General features: G+C 48.8%; 2 non-coding genes across 2 annotated transcripts; one reads left to right on the top strand and one right to left on the bottom strand.

Annotated features, from left to right (window-relative positions):
* The first annotated feature begins 19287 nt into the window (after positions 1–19287).
* On the top strand, positions 19288–19360 carry TRNAV-CAC (transfer RNA valine (anticodon CAC)). Its single transcript has one exon. It is a non-coding gene; the product is annotated as a tRNA-Val (tRNA).
* Positions 19361–19533: 173 nt separating this feature from the next.
* On the bottom strand, positions 19534–19605 carry TRNAG-UCC (transfer RNA glycine (anticodon UCC)). The gene has a single exon. It is a non-coding gene; the product is annotated as a tRNA-Arg (tRNA).
* Positions 19606–19756: the final 151 nt, after the last annotated feature.

Below are 19756 nucleotides of genomic sequence, written 5' to 3'. Positions count from 1 at the left end.
GCTGGGGATGTGGGATTTGGGGTGCAGGCTGCCCCAGGGCTACTGCGGGGAGAGAGGACTCCCTCCCAGCTCTCTCTCCCCATAGCAGCACCTGGGTTGGGGGAGAGGAGAGCCTCTCCCCACTCCTGGCTCCAGGGCTGCGGGATAGGCGCCTCTCCCGCGGCCAGGACAGGTCCGTGGCTGGGCTGGGTTGGGGCCGGGGGAGGGATGCGTCTCGTGGCTGGGCTGGGTTGGGGCTGGGGCCGGGGGAGAGGCATCTCTCCCCACCACAGCCCTGTGCACCTGCGTGGCTCTTAATAGGCTGCTGCATGGCCATGCACCTTAGAGGGACCTTAGGGCCCCAGCCAAGAACAGTGACCCATTGTGCTAGGTATTGTATGTACATAGTAAAAGACAGTCCCAGCCCCTAAGAGATCACAATCTAAATAGGCAAAGAATCAGTTACAGGCCCTATTTTCACATGGGGAACCAAGGCGCAGAGAGATCCCGGGGCCAAGAGGACAAGGTCAGACAAAGCGTCTGAGGGAAAAGCAGGAACTGAAAATAGATCCTAGGCCAGTGCTGTAACCACAAGACAAACCTTCAGCCCCAAATACAGCAGCCAGGTGTCCATCAAGATGTATTTGGAGTTTCTAACACCATTTGCTTTGGCCATGTTTGTGCTTCTTTGGCCTTCGCTTCCCCTGAGCATTCAAGTCACTGAGTTGAGCCGGGACAAATGGTCCCGGAACTCAGGCAGGCCTCACTGCAGAATGGACGCATCTGAGGAAACTGCAACCTGATGGCAGACATTTCATGAACAGCCGAAGGGGCTAATTTCATCAGCTAGATGATCTATTGCAAATTATTCCCTTGGCTCTATGAGGGATAAATTATGATCGGTTTGCTTGGGGGATTAGTGATCTTTGTGAGGTGTGCTCATTGGATCTGGGTGTAACAGAGGGGATTAGTGGACAAGCTACATGCCTGGTTAAAATCTGGAAGGTAGAGCAGACACACACGTGCACAGGCTCGATAAAAGCTGGTGCAAACACATACGTGCCCCTGCATACCTGACTCTTTCCGTATCATGCAAGAGACAGGTGGAGTCATGATAAGGCCAGATGCTGACCTCAGTTACGCTGGCATAAATCCAGAGAAACTCCATTATAGTCAGTGGAATTACCCCAGACTGATACCCCTGTAACTGGCATCAGGGCGTGGCCCGCTGTTGCTGATTCCTGTGCAACGTTGCTGTGGACACGTGTGATCCACTGTGCGATGCCGCGGTGTGTGCACATGTGCGTGATCCACTGTGCAATGTTGTGGCGTGTGTGTATGTTGTATGTGTGTGTGGAAAACCCACAGGAATCAGCTTCTGGTGATCAGAATGGCCCAGGGCATGGCCTAGAGCCCTCTTTATTTAACTCTGGTTCTTTCTTCACTCCTCTTTCTTCCTAGTTCTCATTCTCTCCCTTTTTTTCATACTCTCTTTCTCCCTCCACCTCTCCCTTTGCTCCACTCACATTCATATACCAAAGCCTTTTTTGGGGGGAATAGAATTATGAAAAATAAAGCCCTTGTTCTGAGCTGCAGCGTGTCTGCTGCCAGACAGGGGTCTTATTCATTAAGGTAATGGTCTCATATGCATTTGGGTCTGTTATTAGCAACACTCTGAAGGGAAACAGGCTACTTAAACCTATTATATCACTTCTTTATTCACCCTATGCTGCCATTTACTCCTACATGACACTGGGCTCTAATAGCCCCAGTTCTGAGAAACCCTTTGCATTAGCCACAAGCAGCTCAGTAATTCACTGTTTTTATTCTTGGGAACATAGACGCCGACTGCACAAAAGCTCAGACACCGAGCGCTTGGCCGAAAAAGAAATGCTTTCCTGTGCCAGCATCCCTGGTGCAACCCTCTCCCCTCCCCATGCCCCGCACCCCGCTTCACACACGACACCCTCTGCTGGAGGGCGCTGAGACAGAATGAAAGGCATTTGGGGCGAGTTAGAAGAGCAAGAGGGAGACAGACGGACACACTGCCAATTACTGAGATTCTGATCATGCTTAGGACCCAGGGCCATGGCCCAGGGCCCCCACAGTGCTAGGCCCTGTACAAACACAGAACAAATAGAAGGCACATTTCCTGGCTCACTGGAAGCAGCTAGGGCAGATGTATTGGAGACCTGGGGGTTAGAATAGGTCCCATCGAAAGAGGAACAAACCTATCCTGGCCATGCTAAGGCCCCGCCGTGGGGAAGATCAGGTGGATGGATTCCCTGTTGGTACTGGCAGAGCACTACTAAGGAGAGATTTACAAGTTCAATGGGTGGAGAGCAGTGTGTTGCCAGGGTTTCCCTGAAAAATTCTACTGGAGCTGCACTTTGAAGGAAGAGAGGAGCCCAGGCCATCTGCAGTCTGCCGGGGTGGCAGCTCCTGAGAAGGGGGGTATGTTGCTTGGCACAAAAGTTGCCAGCCCCCTGAGTGTGTGTGTGTGTGTCCCAGAAGCTTCAGGCCTTGCTCTCCCCCAGTCTGAGAAAGGTCACATACCTCACACCCTTGAGATTGCTGCTTTTCTGCTTCCCAAGCCAGAGAGGAGACCCTGCTGGTTGCAAAGACATTCCTTCTCCTGAGTCCTGCTCTGCTCTGCTCTGGGCTTCACAGTTGTAAACCAGGAGCCAATTGGCCAGATCATCAGCTGGTATAAATCAATCTAGCTCGACTCTGAGTCAATGGACCTATGTGGATTTACACCTGCTGAGGATCTGGCCTGGTAGAGTGACTCCGGTGAAACCTAGATTAGGCACTGGCCATGGCTGTTTGATGCAAGCCCTTGGCTGGCCACACTTTAATCCCAAGGCACAAATTGTCCCAGGTGGAGCCCTCCCCTCCCCCTTCCTCCCTTACGCTCCTACTCTGGGGGTTGCAAGCACTTGATCAGGCAGAGAATTGAATGTTTAGATGATGGCAGAATTAATTCCAGGCAGGTACAATGAGACCTTCCTCGAGAGCCCTTGAAGGAAATGAAAGGCCCCTCATCCCAGCGCCGAGCGGCAAATCCGTACACGCTGCCACTTCTTTTCAAACACACGCATCTGCTTCATGAAAGACAAGGACTCTGCTGAGAGCCCTGCCTCCCTCGTCTGTCATTCTCCTGCCTGGGCCGTGCCGAGTCGGCACGATGCTGCCATTCTCCTGGCTCTTTGGTCTCTGTGTCCCCAGCCTGCCTCCCCGGCTCAGGGAGGCGGCAGGCTCTGGTGAGCGGTGTGTGTGCCGGCTGTGGTCTGTGCTGATATTTCCAATTCCAGCAAACGAGGCTTTCTGGTCACCCTAGGGGGCTGGGCTCCTGCGAGGAAACCCGCCTGAATTCTGCTGCTTGCCTGCAGCAAATAGCCTTCCTGGAAAAGAACAGGAGGAACGTTATGCCCATCTCCTCCAAAAAGGCACCAACTCGAGATGAGCAGCAGCATGGTCTAGCAAGGGAGGGCACTAGCCTGGCCATTAGGAAAGCTGAGGGCTAGTCTTGACTCTGCCACTGATGTGCTGTATGGTCTTGAGCCTGTCACTTACCCTCCTGCCCTTTGCCCTTATCTGTTTGGATTAGGAGCTGTTTCAGACAATGATGCCTCTGACCATGCCTCTGTGCAGTGCCTAGCACAATGGAGCTTGGTTAGGACCTCTAGTTACTACTGTAATGCATGTGATAATAAGGAGATGTGGCTAAGCCAGGACCCCAGATCTGGTCCTCCTCAAACTTTGGGATGGTTCCTCTCCAGATCTGGATACTGGGTTAATGGCTCCCACGTCTCAAGGCTCAGAGACATGCAGCAAAGCTGGGCCTGACCTCCATGATGTCACCGATCCTCTTCTACAATATCAAATGCCGTCGTGGAATCCCCCATCCCTAAAGAGCAGCCAGGTTTCAGGACAACCTAGGGGGATCATATTTCCCAAAGGGGAAAGGGAACATCACGTGGGGCCAGCCCAAGCCCCCTGCCTGCCTCCTGCGTGGGGCTGGCCCGAGCCACTCACCGCTCACCCTGCCTGCCCCACGTGCGAGGCTGGGGTCACCACTTGCCCTGCCTGCCCCCCACACGAGGTGTTGCTGCTCACTCGAGCCCTGCCTCCCCCCTGCATGGGGCTGGCATCACCGCTCGGCCCCCCCGCACTTCCCTCCACACCACTCCCCACTTTTTTGACAAAAGCGGGCACGGGTCCCATTTGCTCTTGCCCACTGATTGTCAGCATGCCCACTTTTGCCAAAAAAGTCAGGACAGAGCTTAAACAAAAGGCCAAAACAGGACGGGGGGGGGTCCCCCTAGGCTCTACATACTGCAGTTGCGGCGAACCCCTTCCACTCAATGCACTTTACTCACGTTCGTTCATTAGGCGCCACACGACCATTGGGCTGCAGGTCAATATCACGATCCCTTCTTCGGGAGACATGGAGAGGGCAAAGGGACCGGACTGTGGTCCCACAGCAGGCCGGCTGCAGAACGCGGGAGTCATTGTAACACTCAGCAACCCTGCCTCTGGGGCCTTTGTGCTAATCGCTAATACTCCCTCTGCTAGCCCTGCCACTGAGCATTATCACCAGCATCTAAACTCCAGCTGTCTTTTCCCCTTCCTGTCCTCTTAATGGACAGCTGTGTAGCGATAACAACCCGCTGCAGGTGTTTGCCAGGGGGGCCTGGAGTGTTTTGTTACCACCTGTGCCTATCTCCCAGCCAAGGCAATCCCCTTCCCTGCTGGAAAGGAGGGCAGAGGTGCTGATAGACAGGAGGGGAAGCTGGGTCCAGGATCCTTCCAGGATTAACCCCAAGAGACTTCCATTTCTGTCTCTGTGAGCAAATTCTCCCTCCCCTTTCCACCAGGCTCCTGGCTGGTGCATCTGGCTAGCAAGCAAATACACCATCAAATACCTGCCTGCCAGATGTGCACAGCTGTACGCGTGCCACGAGCGAGCCATCTGTGGCCTATCCAGCGGTGCGAGCCAGTTGCGTTATCTGGGGTGGCATAAAGAGAACGTCTACGCGTGTGTTAGAGGAGGGGAGCGGGGCTCAGGAGACATGCAACCGAATTCTCTGCAGCAGGGTTAGAGCTTGATGCAAAGAGGATGAGGTGATGGGAGGCCACAGAGGTGCCTTAGTCAGACGGACCCGTTTATCTCTGAGCGGGAAATTGCATCTCTGCTTTTAAAAGAAAAGATGCAACGGGGTAAAAAAAAAAAAAATCCACGCTGATGAGGTTAAAAGCTCTGGAGAGCAGAGCCGGGCAGACGTACAGCACAAGCTGCCCAGGGAGACCAGGGCTGATAAAGTACCTGCTGCGGACAGGAAATGCGATTACTGGCCTGATCCTGCTTCCAGCCTGTTCTTTTGTGTCTAAACAAAGCAGGTCATGGCGGGTGCACGGCCGAAGGCTTGGATTTAACTCCAACCGCGGGTACGTTCTCACCTGGGACCTGCAGCCAGCTCCTTTGCCAGCGTGACGCCGATGACATCAACAGATTATTACTATAGGAGGGAATTTGGCCCTTGCTGTTTCACCCCGGCGCACTGTCATGTTCTCGCTCTGGAACACATCATGCAGTGTGTGTGTGCGTGTGTGTGTGTGGGAGTGACATAAAGGTTTCGATCAGCGCTCCCCTGGGACAGGCTGTAGGATTCCCTCGTGGCTGTGTCCACTTCAAGCCTTGAGGCCAGTCAAGCCATCCTGCCCCATCCCAGAATCTTGTGTTTTCTTCCCCCTCATGCGAGCTCAAGCTTACCCAGAGACCTGTATGGAAGGCAGTGGTGTCAGGGATGCCCCCCCCGGAGCGTCTACTTTCACTGCCCCACCTGAGGCTTGTTTTCTCTCTCGATGCCTCTAATGAAGCTAAGTGGCTGCCACTTGAAAGTTTCCACTTCCTGCCTCAGGGCTGATTACTGCTGAACTGGTAACGACAGCATCCCAAGGCCTAGCCTCAGCGGATGGCAACCCCCAGGGAAGGGGACAAGGTAGTGATCCGTGCCCTCTGCTTACCGAGGGCCATTAGAGCACTGTCTGCCTGACCTAGGGGCCTAGGAGAAAGGGGGCTCGGAGTCCCGGCGTCTGGGACCAGGGCATATAGGAAACATGCACTAATGCACGGATGCATGATCTCCTTTGACACCCTGCACGGCTCATCTGCTGCGCGTTGATGTTACAGGCTGGGACAAAGAATAAGCAGGGCGGCTTTACTGGCCGAGGAACAGCAGCAATTCTCCACCGGCGCTTGGCAGAGGGGAGACTGGTTTCTCTGCTGTTTGTGTGTACGTGTAGCTCAGCTGAGAGACGCTGGATGTGGTTCTCTGTTTATCCAGTGAACTGGTGCAGAAGAGGCAGCTGCAGGGTAAGAGCTCCCCACTTCCCTCCACACACACGCCACCCACCCGCCCTGCTAACATGCAGCTTGGCCTGGAAGGGCCCACTGCTAAGGGTAAGAGAAGAGTGAATGCAGTGAGAAGGGAAAGAGCAACCTGATGCCGGGAATATAATACATTCAACTAGTCGTAACACCTAGACCATCGTGGGGGCGCTTTTCAAACAGCCCCTTCCCGAGGTAGGTCACTGTCAGTGCAATTAGCAAGTGACAGAGCCAGGAGAGGAACCCAGGAGTCCTGGCTCTGAGTGCCCGGCTGTCACCATAAGACAGCCCTGCCTCTCGATTCTCTTTAGACCCAACTCGACTCTCCTTAAGCTGGCGAGGTTGAGGGGGGGATGCACTAGAGCTCTCTGCTTAATTAGTAGCAATAGCTGAAGCACTTGAGAGACAAAGGCTCATCTCTGCCTGCCCCACTTTCACCAGCACTTGGGAGCCAGGGGTAGGGAGCAAGCCACTTGGAAGCCAGAAAGCGCCCTGGATTCTGTCACCATGGCTGCACAAACACAGCTTCCGTTATCTACAGAGAGGAACAAAACCCTCCTCCCGCCCCCTTCCTGTCTCAGCTGCAGCTGATAAAAGAAGGAAAAATAAACTAAAACATCAGGAAACAAACAGGCAGGGAATAAATCAGCCTCCTTCAACACATGAAGGGGCCTTGGAACCGCTGGGCTTGCTTGATGCAGGGACTTATATTTCAATCCAGCCTTGCCAGCCACTGGAGTTTCAACAGTTTGCAGCCAGGCCCCCCAAAATCATGAGGGTTTTAAAAAAAATAATACATATACGGAATCCCTTTTATTTGTCTTCTGGTTTTGGAACCATTAGGGTTTGCATTTGTCTCCACAACCCCAAGGAACAGAAATGAGATTTTGGTGTATTCACATGACACCAGGGCTTTAAGAAAAGCGTCAAATATTGCACGGCTTGTGATAAACCCCTGAAAACTGGCAACACTGTGATCGCCACAGATTCATAGAATTGAGGCCACAAAGGACCATTAGGATAATCTAATCACACAAGCCAGAAAGTTGCATCCAGTGACTCATGCATCAAGTTTAACTTCTGGTTGAACTCCAGCATGGCTTTTAGAAAGTCGCCCAGTCTCAGGTTAAAGGATTCAAGTGACGCAGGAGCCACCAAATCCCAACGTAAATTGTTCCAATGGCTAATTGGAAGAATTAAGTAGGGGAAGCAAAAGTGGATGGGAACGTGGGAGGCAGTGACCATGAGATGGTCGAGTTCAGGATCCTGACACAAGGAAGAAAGGAAAGCAGCAGAATATGGACCCTGGACTTCAGAAAAGCAGACTTTGACTCCCTCAGGGAACTGATGGAATCCTTATTGAGGTTACAGGGACAAACCATCCCGATGTGTAGAAAGAATAGTAAATATGGCAGACGACCAGCTTGGCTTCACAGTGAAATCCTTGCTGATCTTAAATACAAAAAAGAAGCTTACAAGAAGCGGAAGATTGGACAATTGACCAGGGATGAGTATAAAAATATTGCTCGGGCATGCAGGAGTGAAATCAGGAAGGCCAAATCACACCTGGAGTTGCAGCTAGCAAGAGATGTTAAGAGTAACAAGAAGGGTTTCTTCAGGTATGTTAGCAACAAGAAGAAAGTCAAGGAAAGTGTGGGCCCCTTACTGAATGAGGGAGGCAACCTAGTGACAGAGGATTTGGAAAAAGCTAATGTACTCAATGCTTTTTTTGCCTCTGTCTTCACGAACAAGGTCAGCTCCCAGACTACTGCACTGGGCAGCATAGCATGGGGAGGAGATGGCCAGCCCTCTGTGGAGAAAGAAGTGGTTCAGGACTATTTAGAAAAGCTGGACGTGCACAAGTCCATGGGGCCGGATGCATTGCATCCGAGAGTGCTAAAGGAGTTGGCGGATGTGATTGCAGAGCCATTGGCCATTATCTTTGAAAACTCATGGCGATCGGGGGAAGTCCCGGACGACTGGAAAAAGGCTAATGTAGTGCCCATCTTTAAAAAAGGGAAGAAGGAGGATCCTGGGAACTACAGGCCAGTCAGCCTCACCTCAGTCCCTGGAAAAATCATGGAGCAGGTCCTCAAGGAATCAATTCTAAAGCACTTACATGAGAGGAAAGTGATCAGGAACAGTCAGCATAGATTCACCAAGGGCAAGTCATGCCTGACTAATCTAATTGCCTTCTATGACAAGATAACTGGTTCTGTGGATGAAGGGAAAGCAGTGGACGTGTTGTTCCTTGACTTTAGCAAAGCCTTTGACACTGTCTCCCACAGTATTCTTGCCAGAAAGTTAAAGAAGTATGGGCTGGATGAATGGACTATAAGGAGGATAGAAAGCTGGCTAGATTGTTGGGCTCAACGGGTAATGATCAATGGCTCCATGTCTAGTTGGCAACCGGTATCAAGTGGAGTGCCCCAAGGGTCAGTCCTGGAGCCGGTTTTGTTCAATATCTTCATCAATGATCTGGAGGATGGTGTGGATTGACCCTCAGCAAGTTTGCAGATGACACTAAACTGGGAGGAGAGGTAGATACGCTGGAGGGTAGGGATAGGATACAGAGGGACCTAGACAAATTGGAAGATTGGGCCAAAAGAAAGCTGATGAGGTTCAACAAGGACAAGTGCAGAGTCCTGCACTTAGGACGGAAGAATCCCATGCACCGCTACAGACTAGGGACCGAATGGCTCGGCAGCAGTTCTGCAGAAAAGGACCTAGGGGTTACAGTGGACGAGAAGCTGGATCTGAGTCAACAGTGTGCCCTTGTAGCCAAGAAGGCCAATGGCATTTTGGGCTGTATAAGTAGGGGCATTGCCAGCAGATCGAGGGACGTGATCGTTCCCCTCTATTCGACACTGGTGAGGCCTCATCTGGAGTACTGTGTCCAGTTATGGGCCCCACACTACAAGAAGGATGTGGAAAAATTGGAAAGAGTCCAGCAGAGGGCAACAAAAATGATTAGGGGACTGGAACACATGAGTTATGAGGAGAGGCTGAGGGAACTGGGGATGTTTAGTCTACGGAAGAGAAGAATGAGGGGGGATTTGATAGCTGCTTTCAACTACCTGAAAGGGAGTTCCAAAGAGGGTGGCTCTAGACTGTTCTCAGTGGTAGCAGATGACAGAACGAGGAGTAATGGTCTCAAGTTGCAGTGGGGGAGGTTTAGGTTGGATATTAGGAAAAACTTTTTCACTAGGAGGGTGGTGAAACACTGGAATGCGTTTCCTAGGGAGGTGGTGGAATCTCCTTCCTTAGAAGTTTTTAAGGTCAGGCTTGACAAAGCCCTGGCTGGGATGATTTAATTGGGGATCGGTCCTGCTTTGAGCAGGGGGTTGGACTAGATGACCTCCTGAGGTCCCTTCCAACCCTGATATTCTATGATTCTATGATTCTAATTATCCTTGTATGGCCTGGCTCCACAAAGGTATTTAGACTCCTAACTTCCATTGCCTGGCTTCAGCTTCTAACCATGGGAACGTTGCGTGTACGTGAAAGGCTTTGCCTGTGTTAAATGTCTGGATCTGTTTTTTCTTTGGTGGGAAGTGCCCTGCCTCTGCACACACATTTCCGCTAGTTAATGTTTCTTTGGTCCTCTAGCAATGCAACTTCGCCTCCGTTGTTCTAATCTGGGGCAGGAGAGACGTCACTGGGAGATTTATTAAGAGAGGCCTCACAGGAGTGAGCCCTTGCTCTTAAAACTCCCCGCGAGTAGCAGACTCACCTACATGAACTTGTTTAGTTTGCAGATTTCAGATCGTAACAACAACTCACCAGGCCAGGCAGCCTTCAAAGATCAGGTTCTTGTAAATATCTCTGGCTGCCCTGATCATCGCCACAGAAACGGCCCTGTTCTCTGCTGCCAGATAAACAGTCACAAATGTAAATAACCCCTGTTGTAATAATACTAATTATTTGATAGCCTGGTCTGGGGCTGGAACCAAATTTCCAAGGCCCAAGAGCTGGACCCATGAGGCTATTTTCACTAGGTCTCTGACTCTCTCCAAGGTCCATCCATCAGCCCAGAGCTAAGAACAAGACTTCATAGAACCTCAAACATACGACACGGGAATAGATTTATTAGGTCACCCTAAATGGGAAGGAGTGATATCCAAGGGGTTAATTCTGGGGACTGTAAACCAAGCTGGGTTCTAAACCCAGCTTTGCCACTGACTTGCTGTGCGATCTTGTGCCTTGTGCGATCTTGTGTCTCGGTACCTCCATCGCCTCTGCGGTACAATGGGGATAACAGGCCGGTGCTTCACAGCGGGGTTGTGAGGTGCAAGGAACAAAAGAAAGCTGGCTGGACAATTGGAGATCTTCAGATGGGGTGGAATCCATCCCCATGCAGAGGGACCAGAACAAGATCCACGCACCCGTAAACTCTGTGGCCCAGATTCTCAAAGGTGTTTAGGAGCCTAACTCCCACTGATTTCCTAACTGCTTCTGAGGATCAGCCTACTTGATGCACGGGAGAATTTGCTCTGCAAAGGAGTGAATTTCTCCCCGCTCTCCCCATCACCTACCGGTCAAGGCTTCAGACTGTGTTGCCATCTCTATTGATTCAGTAGTCCCTGGCTAAGCCTGGGAAGCAGTGGGGTTGGCTTATCTAGGAGCAGGGTGTATTTTTGACCAGCCTGTTTTGTGCAGTCCATTCAGCCCCTTTTCTTCTTGTTAGAATAATTTTTATTGCAATATGTCCCCCTCTGCACCCGCCCCCTGTGCCACTTGCCTGGTCGGTCTTCTTTCCTTTGTCTGCCCCCTCCCTGGTCGTGTGACTGCTATGGTACAGCCCCTGCAACTCAAAAGCCAGCCTGACCTAATTTGAATCAGTGCTATTGAATCCTTTCTTGTTTTATCTCCCGGCACAAGGGATGTGCTCCCAGTTCTATGGGTGGCCCAAATGAATGGCTAATTGGAGGTATTGTGAAGGCAGCTTTGTCTTTCAGCCCTGGTTGTCAACTTCCCTGCTTGATGGGGCTCTGAGCTCCCCTGAATGTCTCTCCATTCTCATGTAACAAATCATGCCGACTGTTGGGGCGGGGGGGGGGGGGGGGAACAGACGACTTTGGAGTCATTATGGTTTGTCACCTAAACAAAGCAGAGCATGACACCACTCATTACACCAGTGAAAAAGCCAGTTTAGAAGGGGGTAATTCAGCCAGTGCAGTGACTGGAGCAATACACAGGGTCATTTACCCCTCACATCTAAATTAGCCCCTGCATGCTCTTTTACTGTTGTTTATACAACATTGAGAGGCTTGCAATTTAAACAGACAAAAGGCAGGAGGGGATACCACCTGCCCTTGGTCTCACAGCAGAATGGGAATAGATTCTAGGTGTCCTGATTGTGAGGCCAATGCCTACCCACTGGGCAGCACCACCCCTCTCTGTTTTACTCTTTCTCATTGGGCCCATCTAGATTATGAAATTGATCAGATTTAAGCCTGTTTATTGAATGTGGCCAGAGTGACTGCAATGGGGTGTTGGTTCTTGTGGTCCCTTCGTGCCTCTCTGGGATTTTTTTGGGGCCTGCTTCTGCTCCTACGACTGCTGCAGGGATTGGATCCACTTGTGCCCTGCCGTCGCCTGGGCTGTGCTGTCTGTGTGAGGCGCAGCACAGACTCTGCCCTGTCCTGTCTCCAAAGAGTTCACTTATTCTTGGAGTTAAATAGGTCTTCGCGGTGTGGCTTGAAACCATCTGGTCTTGTCCAGACTGATATTCTCCCATCAGCTCTGCTGGTGCATGCAAAGGTGGGAACACTCCTCTGGCCTCTGTTTCTTTCACCATCGGGTCAGCTAGATGGGCTACACTGTTGCTTTCACGGCTGTTAGCCCCACAGGGGCTATGCTGGCAGTAGTGGAATGCTGGGAGACATTAACAAAAATGTGAATGCAGACATGGTCCCACAGCTTCAGTGTGGCTACGGAACATAATTTAAGATCCAGACCCTACCACAATCTGAAAGCATGTTTACAATATTGCCAACCCCCAGACTCATGAGCCAGGTCCTCAAAACATCACAAGATTGGCTTAAAAATCACGAGATTTTAAAATAAATAAATAAATGGGGTTCTTTTGATTTGCCTTCTGGAATCTGAGCCTTTGGGATGCATTTGCATCACATTTGCAAGCTTTTCTCTGCAGCCACCAGGGCGAGAAGCTTACTTTGTTTAAAACATGGAAGCCAAGATCCTTATGTAACCTCATGACTGCAAGAGCTGGGGCTTTCAGAAAAACTCCAAATATTGTGAGACTCACCATGAAATCATGAGATGATTTGCAGATGATACAAAACTACTCAAGACAGTTAAGTCCAAAGCAGACTGCGAAGAGCTACAAAGGGATCTCACACAACTGGGTGACTGGGCAACAAAATGGCAGATGAAATTCAGTGTTGATAAATGCAACGTAATGCGCATTGGAAAACATCATCCCAGCTGTACATATAAAATGATGGGGTCTAAATTAACTGTTACTACTCAAGAGAGAGATCTTGGAGTCATTGTGGGTAGTTCTCTGAAAACATCCACTCAATGTGCAGCGGCAGTCAAAAAAGCAAACCGAACGTTGGGAATCATTAAGAAAGGGAGAGATAATAAGACAGAAAATATCATATTACCTCTATATAAATCCATGCTATGCCCACATCTTCAATATTGCGTGCAGCTGTGGTCGCCCCATCTTAAAAAAGGTATATTGGAATTGGAAAAGGTTCAGAAAAGGGCAACAAAAATGATTAGGGGTATGGAACGGTTTCCGTATGAGGAGAGATTAATAAGACTGGGACTTTTCAGCTTGGAAAAGAGATGACTAAGGAGGGACATGATAGAGGTCTATAAAATCATGACTGGTGTGGAGAAAGTAAATAAGGAAGTGTTATTTCCTCCTTCTCATAACACAAGAACTAGGGGTCACCAAATGAAATTAATAGGCAGCAGGTTTAAAACAAACAAAAGGAAGTATTTCTTCACACAACGCAGTCAACCTGTGGAACTCCTTGCCAGAGGATGTTGTGAAGGCCAAGACTGTAACAGGGTTCAAAAAAGAACCAGATAAATTCATGGAGGATAGGTCCATCATTGGCTATTAGTCAGGGTGGGCAGGGATGGTGTCCCTCGCCTCTGTTTGCCAGAAGCTGGGAATGGGCGAGAGGGGATGGATTGCTTGATGATTCCCTGTTCTGTTCATTCCCTCTGGGGCACCTGGCATTGTCTGCTGTCGGAAGACAGGATACTGGGCTAGATGGACCTTTGGTTTGACCCAGTATGGCCATTCTTATGTTCATATGAGAGTTGGTAATACTGTGTTTGTCACTGGCTCAGGGATCAAACTAGGTGATTGAACTCCCAGACAAGGTCATATTTATTGATAGGTCCTTAGTGAATGGAGCCTTCTTCGGAAAAAGATATTCAGGACAATGTTCGGGAAGGCAGCCCTGATGGTGGCAAAAGGCTTTGGTTTATTCTGTCCCTTCATTGGCAGACCTAGTCATTCGGCCTCAGATCCAGCCAGGAGCATAAGTAAGTTTAAACCCATGATTTAGCCCCACTGAAGCCTACAGTAAAGTCAAAGGGACTGGACATGCGTTTAGAGTCACTTGTGTTCAAGTGCTTTCCTGGATCAGGGCCAAGGACTGATGTAACCGTGTATGGAACCCAGATACCATGGTGCCAGGTGAGGCAGAAAAGCCTAGATCGAGAGAGAGATTCATTCAGTTCACATGTGAGTCTCTCTGATGAGTCACTCTCCAGCATACGGTTTTCTTTTCTAAAATTGCGCTGGCAGTGAATTTCTACAGGCATTGAAACATGTCCTTGAGGAGCATAAAGCCATAGACACGACCTCAGCTCCAATCTCACCAAGACCTATCCAAATAGATGTCCCTGGAGCCGGGTTCACGTTGACATACACTGGCAGGTGTTCAAACAGCCTCCTTCATCTCGTGGCTGTTCCCCAGTAAGAGCTGCACTCACTTACAGAGAAACAGGCACAAACATTCCAGTCTTACAGGAAGAGCTGGCTTCCTCCTCTTGCCTACCGGAACAGTGTCCACATATGGACTTTGTGTGTATGTCCCGATTGGAGAAGAGGTGGTTAGAGGAGATCAGTGCTGGGGTATGTTGCATGCACAATATTGTGCAAGCTCTGATTTCCAACAGGAGGGATTTTTCTTGTGATGAGTGGCAGTTTCTTTTTGCTCTTTGTCAGGACTTATAGCCCAGTAGGGATCAAAGTGGTGCAAGGAAGCACAGCTCTTACTGACATTGATGGGGTTGCATCTACTTATACCCAGCACTGAGGCTGGTCCTTAGAGCTATCCGTACCTTTTGGTGCAGAGGACAGATTGGGCTGGCTTACAGCAGTTCAATGAGCTATTACTTTTCCTGGGATGGGGCTTCCACTTGTGCTCCAGAATCCAAGCTTCAATTTATTAAAATAATAATAATAATAATAATAATCATGATGATAATTAACTCGTCAACCCTTATGGTAGCAAAGAAAAACTTCAAACTGTAAACTGATGCAGTGACATCTGCCTGAGTCTGTCAGCTGCCTGAAACAAGATCTCTGAAACAGGTGCGAACTATCCCTACTGTTTGCAATGAGGTATTAACACTGAAGTCTAATGTCAGCATTAACTAGTTCACTGCTGACCAAAGCATGTAAGAAAGGTGAGGGATGACCGTGTTATGGAGAGCTGAATGGCCTCAAGTTGAGTGGGCAGAGGTGGGCTGTGGGCGGAGCATGTGCTGTGGGCGGGTCGTGGGCTGTGGGCGGGTCGTGGGCTGTGGGCGGAGCTTGGGAGAACATCTCCACTCATGTTCGTTCCACTCTCAGTATTGCCAAGCCCTTTCAATATTGGTCCATGGTTAAAAATCCTGAGTCAGCCCCTCTTGGCTCTACCACTGGCCTATGGGGTGACTTTGGACAATTCACTTCCCCTCTCTGCCTCAGTTTCCCCATCTCTAAAATGTGGATAATGATGCTGACGTCCTTTGTACAACGCTTTGAGCTCTGCTGATGAAAGCCATTATAGAAGGGCAATCTGGTGTTATTATTATTCATGCTTCTCTTTGCAGCCATGAGGGCTAGGAACATAATTTTGTTTAAAAAAATATATGGAAGCTGAGTGTCTCATATAGTTGTATGATTCCAGCAACTGGGGCTTTAATAGAAACACCAATTATCATGAAACCCGGTAGAGCTGGCAACATTGCATGGTGAGCCCTGGTTGTGGAAATAACCTGTTGGGTGACCTTGGGCACCTCTCTGAGTCTCAGTTTTCCCATCTGTAAAATGGGGTTAGTGGCGCTGACCTCCTAAATAAAGGATCCTTTGAGATCAATTGAAAAAGAGGTAGGGGTTATTATTATATTGTGCCCAGTCCTGCTCAGGGTTACCCTGGTAGTGCTGCGTGGTGGTCACGGAGAGCAACATTTGGCCCACGGTGTACTGGAGCAGCTCTGCTTGCAGGCAGGGCTTCTGCCCAAGAGTGTGGAGCAGGCAAGGGAGTTGGCCCAGGCCGGAGTGGGCTGCTCGAGCCCTCTGAATCTCAGTCAGGGCTCTGGCGCCTCCCTGCTGGCTGGCTCCATGCCTCTGACATCACCCCGCAGAGCTGTTGCCCAACAGCGCTCCCTCAGGACACCAGCAGAACTGCACCCAGCTTTGATGCGGCTGCAACGGAGGCTGATTTACACCCCACACGGAGTTCCCTTCTCTTCCCCCTTCTCCAGCAGCAGGTCCCTCACTCCTTCAACCCACCCGCAGAACTCCTCCAAGCTCCCTCCACATCTGTAGGATCTCGCATTACTGCCTTCCCTACAGGCCCCTCCCAGAGTCTTGCTCAGAAGGCCAAGGACAGACCTCTTGTTGCTACTGTCAGTTGCTCGGACCTCTCTTTCCTGAGCTGTGGGATCCCTGCTCTGCAAGGAGGGGAAGGAAGGCCTGTCCTGTATTCCTACTCTTCTGCCGACACCTGGTGGCAGCTGCATCCACACTAGCAGCAGCTTGGAGGCGGGTGGGTTGCTCAGGGATAGCACACATGAGCCATACAGAATGCAAATCAATCCAAGGAAAATGCAAAGCTGAGACTCCCTGCCAGGCTGTCAGACAAATGAATCAAGCTGCTGGAATAACATGAGGTTGTGAATGTACCAGCTCGGGCTAGTCACTTCTTCCGTGGATGCCCTCTACTCCGCGTGGGTTGGAATGGCTCAGGGGGCTGCTTACAGGCCTGAAGGCGAGGGACTGGGGCTGGTAGTGGAATGGAGGATATGAATGGAAGATGCCTACTCTGGCCCAATTTACAAAGTGGCCCCTTATCCTAATTTTTAGAGGAGTCCAGCAAGATGCAGCGCCCAGTTGCTTCCTTGTGGGTTCTCAGCAGTTGTGAAAATCAGGGGTCTCAGGCTGGACACCACAAATATGGAAGCACACAAAATTGTTGGCCTCTGTCATTCTGAGCTGGGCTTGTCACAAAGGGCCATGAGGGAGATACGCGGCCCTTGGTCTGTGCATGGATCTGCAGATTACACGCATTTTAACCCTCTGCAATTGAGGGGTACTGGGTGTTGAAACCCCCTGTGTAGATATACGATATGCCAATACCACGGGATGGATCCCGCAAGACAGCAAACACCCTCATTTCCCATTGATGTCAACAGGAGCAGAGTCAACTCTTCACAGGATCACGCACATATTGCTCTTTGTAGTTATTACTAACAATATATTATACTACTCATTAATTACAATGGCCCATATTCAGCCAAAGACTTGCCCATGTGCTTAACTTTAAGCACGTGATGTGTTGCCAACCATCATGATTTCATAGTATTTGGTGGTGCTTATTTTTAAACCCTCAGCTCCTGAAATCAACATGAGGCTCTCAGTTTTCATTTAAAAAATGTAAGTTTCTAGCTCTTCTGGTTGCAAAGAAAACCTGGAAATGTGAAGCAAGTGCACCCATAATGTTCTGAAATCAGAAGACAAATAAAAAAACCCAAAATTTCTATTTTTTTTAATCTCATGATTTTGGGGGCCTACCTCATAATTTTTTAGTGCTTGGGGTTGGCAAACAAGTGACAGATGTCAGTCACGTGGGTTAATGCATGACTGGAAGGCCGCCTTGGGCCCAGATCCTCAAAGGCTCATAACTGCCATTGAACACGATAAAAGCACCCGTGGAATAGAACAGTATAAACAAGAACCCATGCCTCAATTCATCTCTAGGCCCTGATTCTGCAAAACAATTATGTCTGGCCATAGCTTGATTGATTGATTTAGGTTATTCACACTCCTGAAGTTAAAACACAAACATTAGTGTTTGCTCCAATACTTTGCAACATTGGTTCCAATAATACTTAGCATTTAGACTGCACTTTATAATATGTTCAAAGTGCTTTACCTACGCTGACTTACAACCAACTAATAGTGTTGCTTAGTTGTTATTAATAATCAACATTTATTTTAATAATCAGTAATGAATTAATAGTACTTAACTTTTAGGATCCCTGCGAGTTCATTGCAGGGCTGAGGTGTTGTATTGCTGTTTGTATCTCCAAAGTGATTTACGAATTTTTGCTTACTCTATTCACAGATTCGCAGTATTTATAATTTATATTATTAATAATCCAAATATTTTAGAATCAGTCACAAATCTATTATTTTTAGCGTTGATATCACACCCTAGTTTTTCAGCTTGTTTTGTGAACGTTAACTACATTATTATTATGTGTTGTTAATTAATAATAAACCACCCCGTAATTAATAAATTAAGAATAATTAGGGCTTACATTGCACTTTATATTGCTAAATTACAGGTTTCAGAGTAGCAGCCCTGTTAGTCTGTATCTGCAAAAAGAACAGGAGTACTTGTGGCACCTTAGAGACTAACAAATTATTAGAGCATAAGCTTTCGTGGGCTACAGCCCACTTTATCGGATGCATAGAATGGAATATATAGTAAGCAGAAATATATATACATATAGAGAACATGAAAAAGTGGAGTGAGAGGCTAATTAATTAAGATGAGCTATACTCTGTCCACATATATATTCAAGTGACACCATCATAGGACCTCATCACATTAGCCACGCCATCAGGGGCTCGTTCACCTGTACTTCTACCAATGTGATATCTGCCATCCTGTGCCAGCAATGCCCCTCTGCCATGTACATTGGCCAAACCAGACAGTCTCTACCCAAAAGAATAAATGGACACAAATCTGACATCAGAAATCATAACATTCAAAAACTGGCAGGAGAACACTTCAACCTCTCTGGCCACTCAGTAACAGACTTAAAGGTGGCAATTTTGCAACAGAAAAGCTTCAAAAACAGACTCCAGCGAGAAACTGCTGAGCTTGAGTTAATATGCAAACTAGACACCATTAAATTGGGTTTGACTAGAGACTAGGAGTGGCTGGGTCATGCCACATATTGACTGTATTTCCCCATGTTAAGGAGCCTCACACCTTCTTGTCAAGTGTCTAAATGGGCCATCTTGGTTATCACTACAAAGGTTTTTTTCTCCTGCTGATAATAGCTCATCTTAATTAATTAACTTCTTACTCCACTTTTTCATGTGCTCTATATGTATATGTATGTCTTCTTACTATTTGTGCCATTCTATGCATCCGATGAAGTGGGCTGTAGCCCAGGAAAGCTGATGCGCTAATAAATGTGTTAGTCTCTAAGGTGCAACAAGTCCTCCTGCTCTTTTTACATTGCTAAAGTGCTCCTTGCCTTCTTCTTCTGTGTTTGCCCTGAGTGTGACTGCAAAATAAATATCAAATAACCTCTGGCGTCTAACATTAATTAATTACTCAGTCTTTTCAGCAGCAGCCCAGAACACACAGATTGTTAAGAGATATCAGGACTTATGACAGGCCCTTTAGCCGTCGGTTTCCGTAGTGTAGCGGTTATCACGTTCGCCTCACACGCGAAAGGTCCCCGGTTCGATCCCGGGCGGGAACATAGCGTACACTTTTTACATCTATTTCCTCAGTTTCATGCTCATTGAACATCAAGGTTTATGAACCAATAAAAAATATTAGACTAAAGGTTGATCATTATTTACCACTAAGCAATTAACGACTAGTGTTTAAATTTAATTTTTGAATGAATTAGGAAAAGGTAAACGACAGAGCTGCGTTGGCCGGGAATCGAACCCGGGTCAACTGCTTCGAAGGCAGCTATGCTAACCACTATACCACCAACGCGCTTCTGACAAGGCTTCTTCCAGAGCCCTACAGGAGAACAGCACAACTCTAGGAATGTACCACTCAGCATGTCTTAGAAGGGGATAATGCTACGAAAGACTAAACCAACGCCAGTGTGGGAAAGAGGGAGGGCTGGGCAAGAGAGCGCCCA

The sequence above is a fragment of the Caretta caretta genome, chromosome 25 (genome assembly GCF_965140235.1).
Source record: "Caretta caretta isolate rCarCar2 chromosome 25, rCarCar1.hap1, whole genome shotgun sequence".
In the NCBI taxonomy this organism is placed as follows: domain Eukaryota; kingdom Metazoa; phylum Chordata; order Testudines; family Cheloniidae; genus Caretta; species Caretta caretta.
Note: the sequence above shows the minus strand (reverse complement) of the source record. Positions and strands in the feature narration are given on the sequence as shown.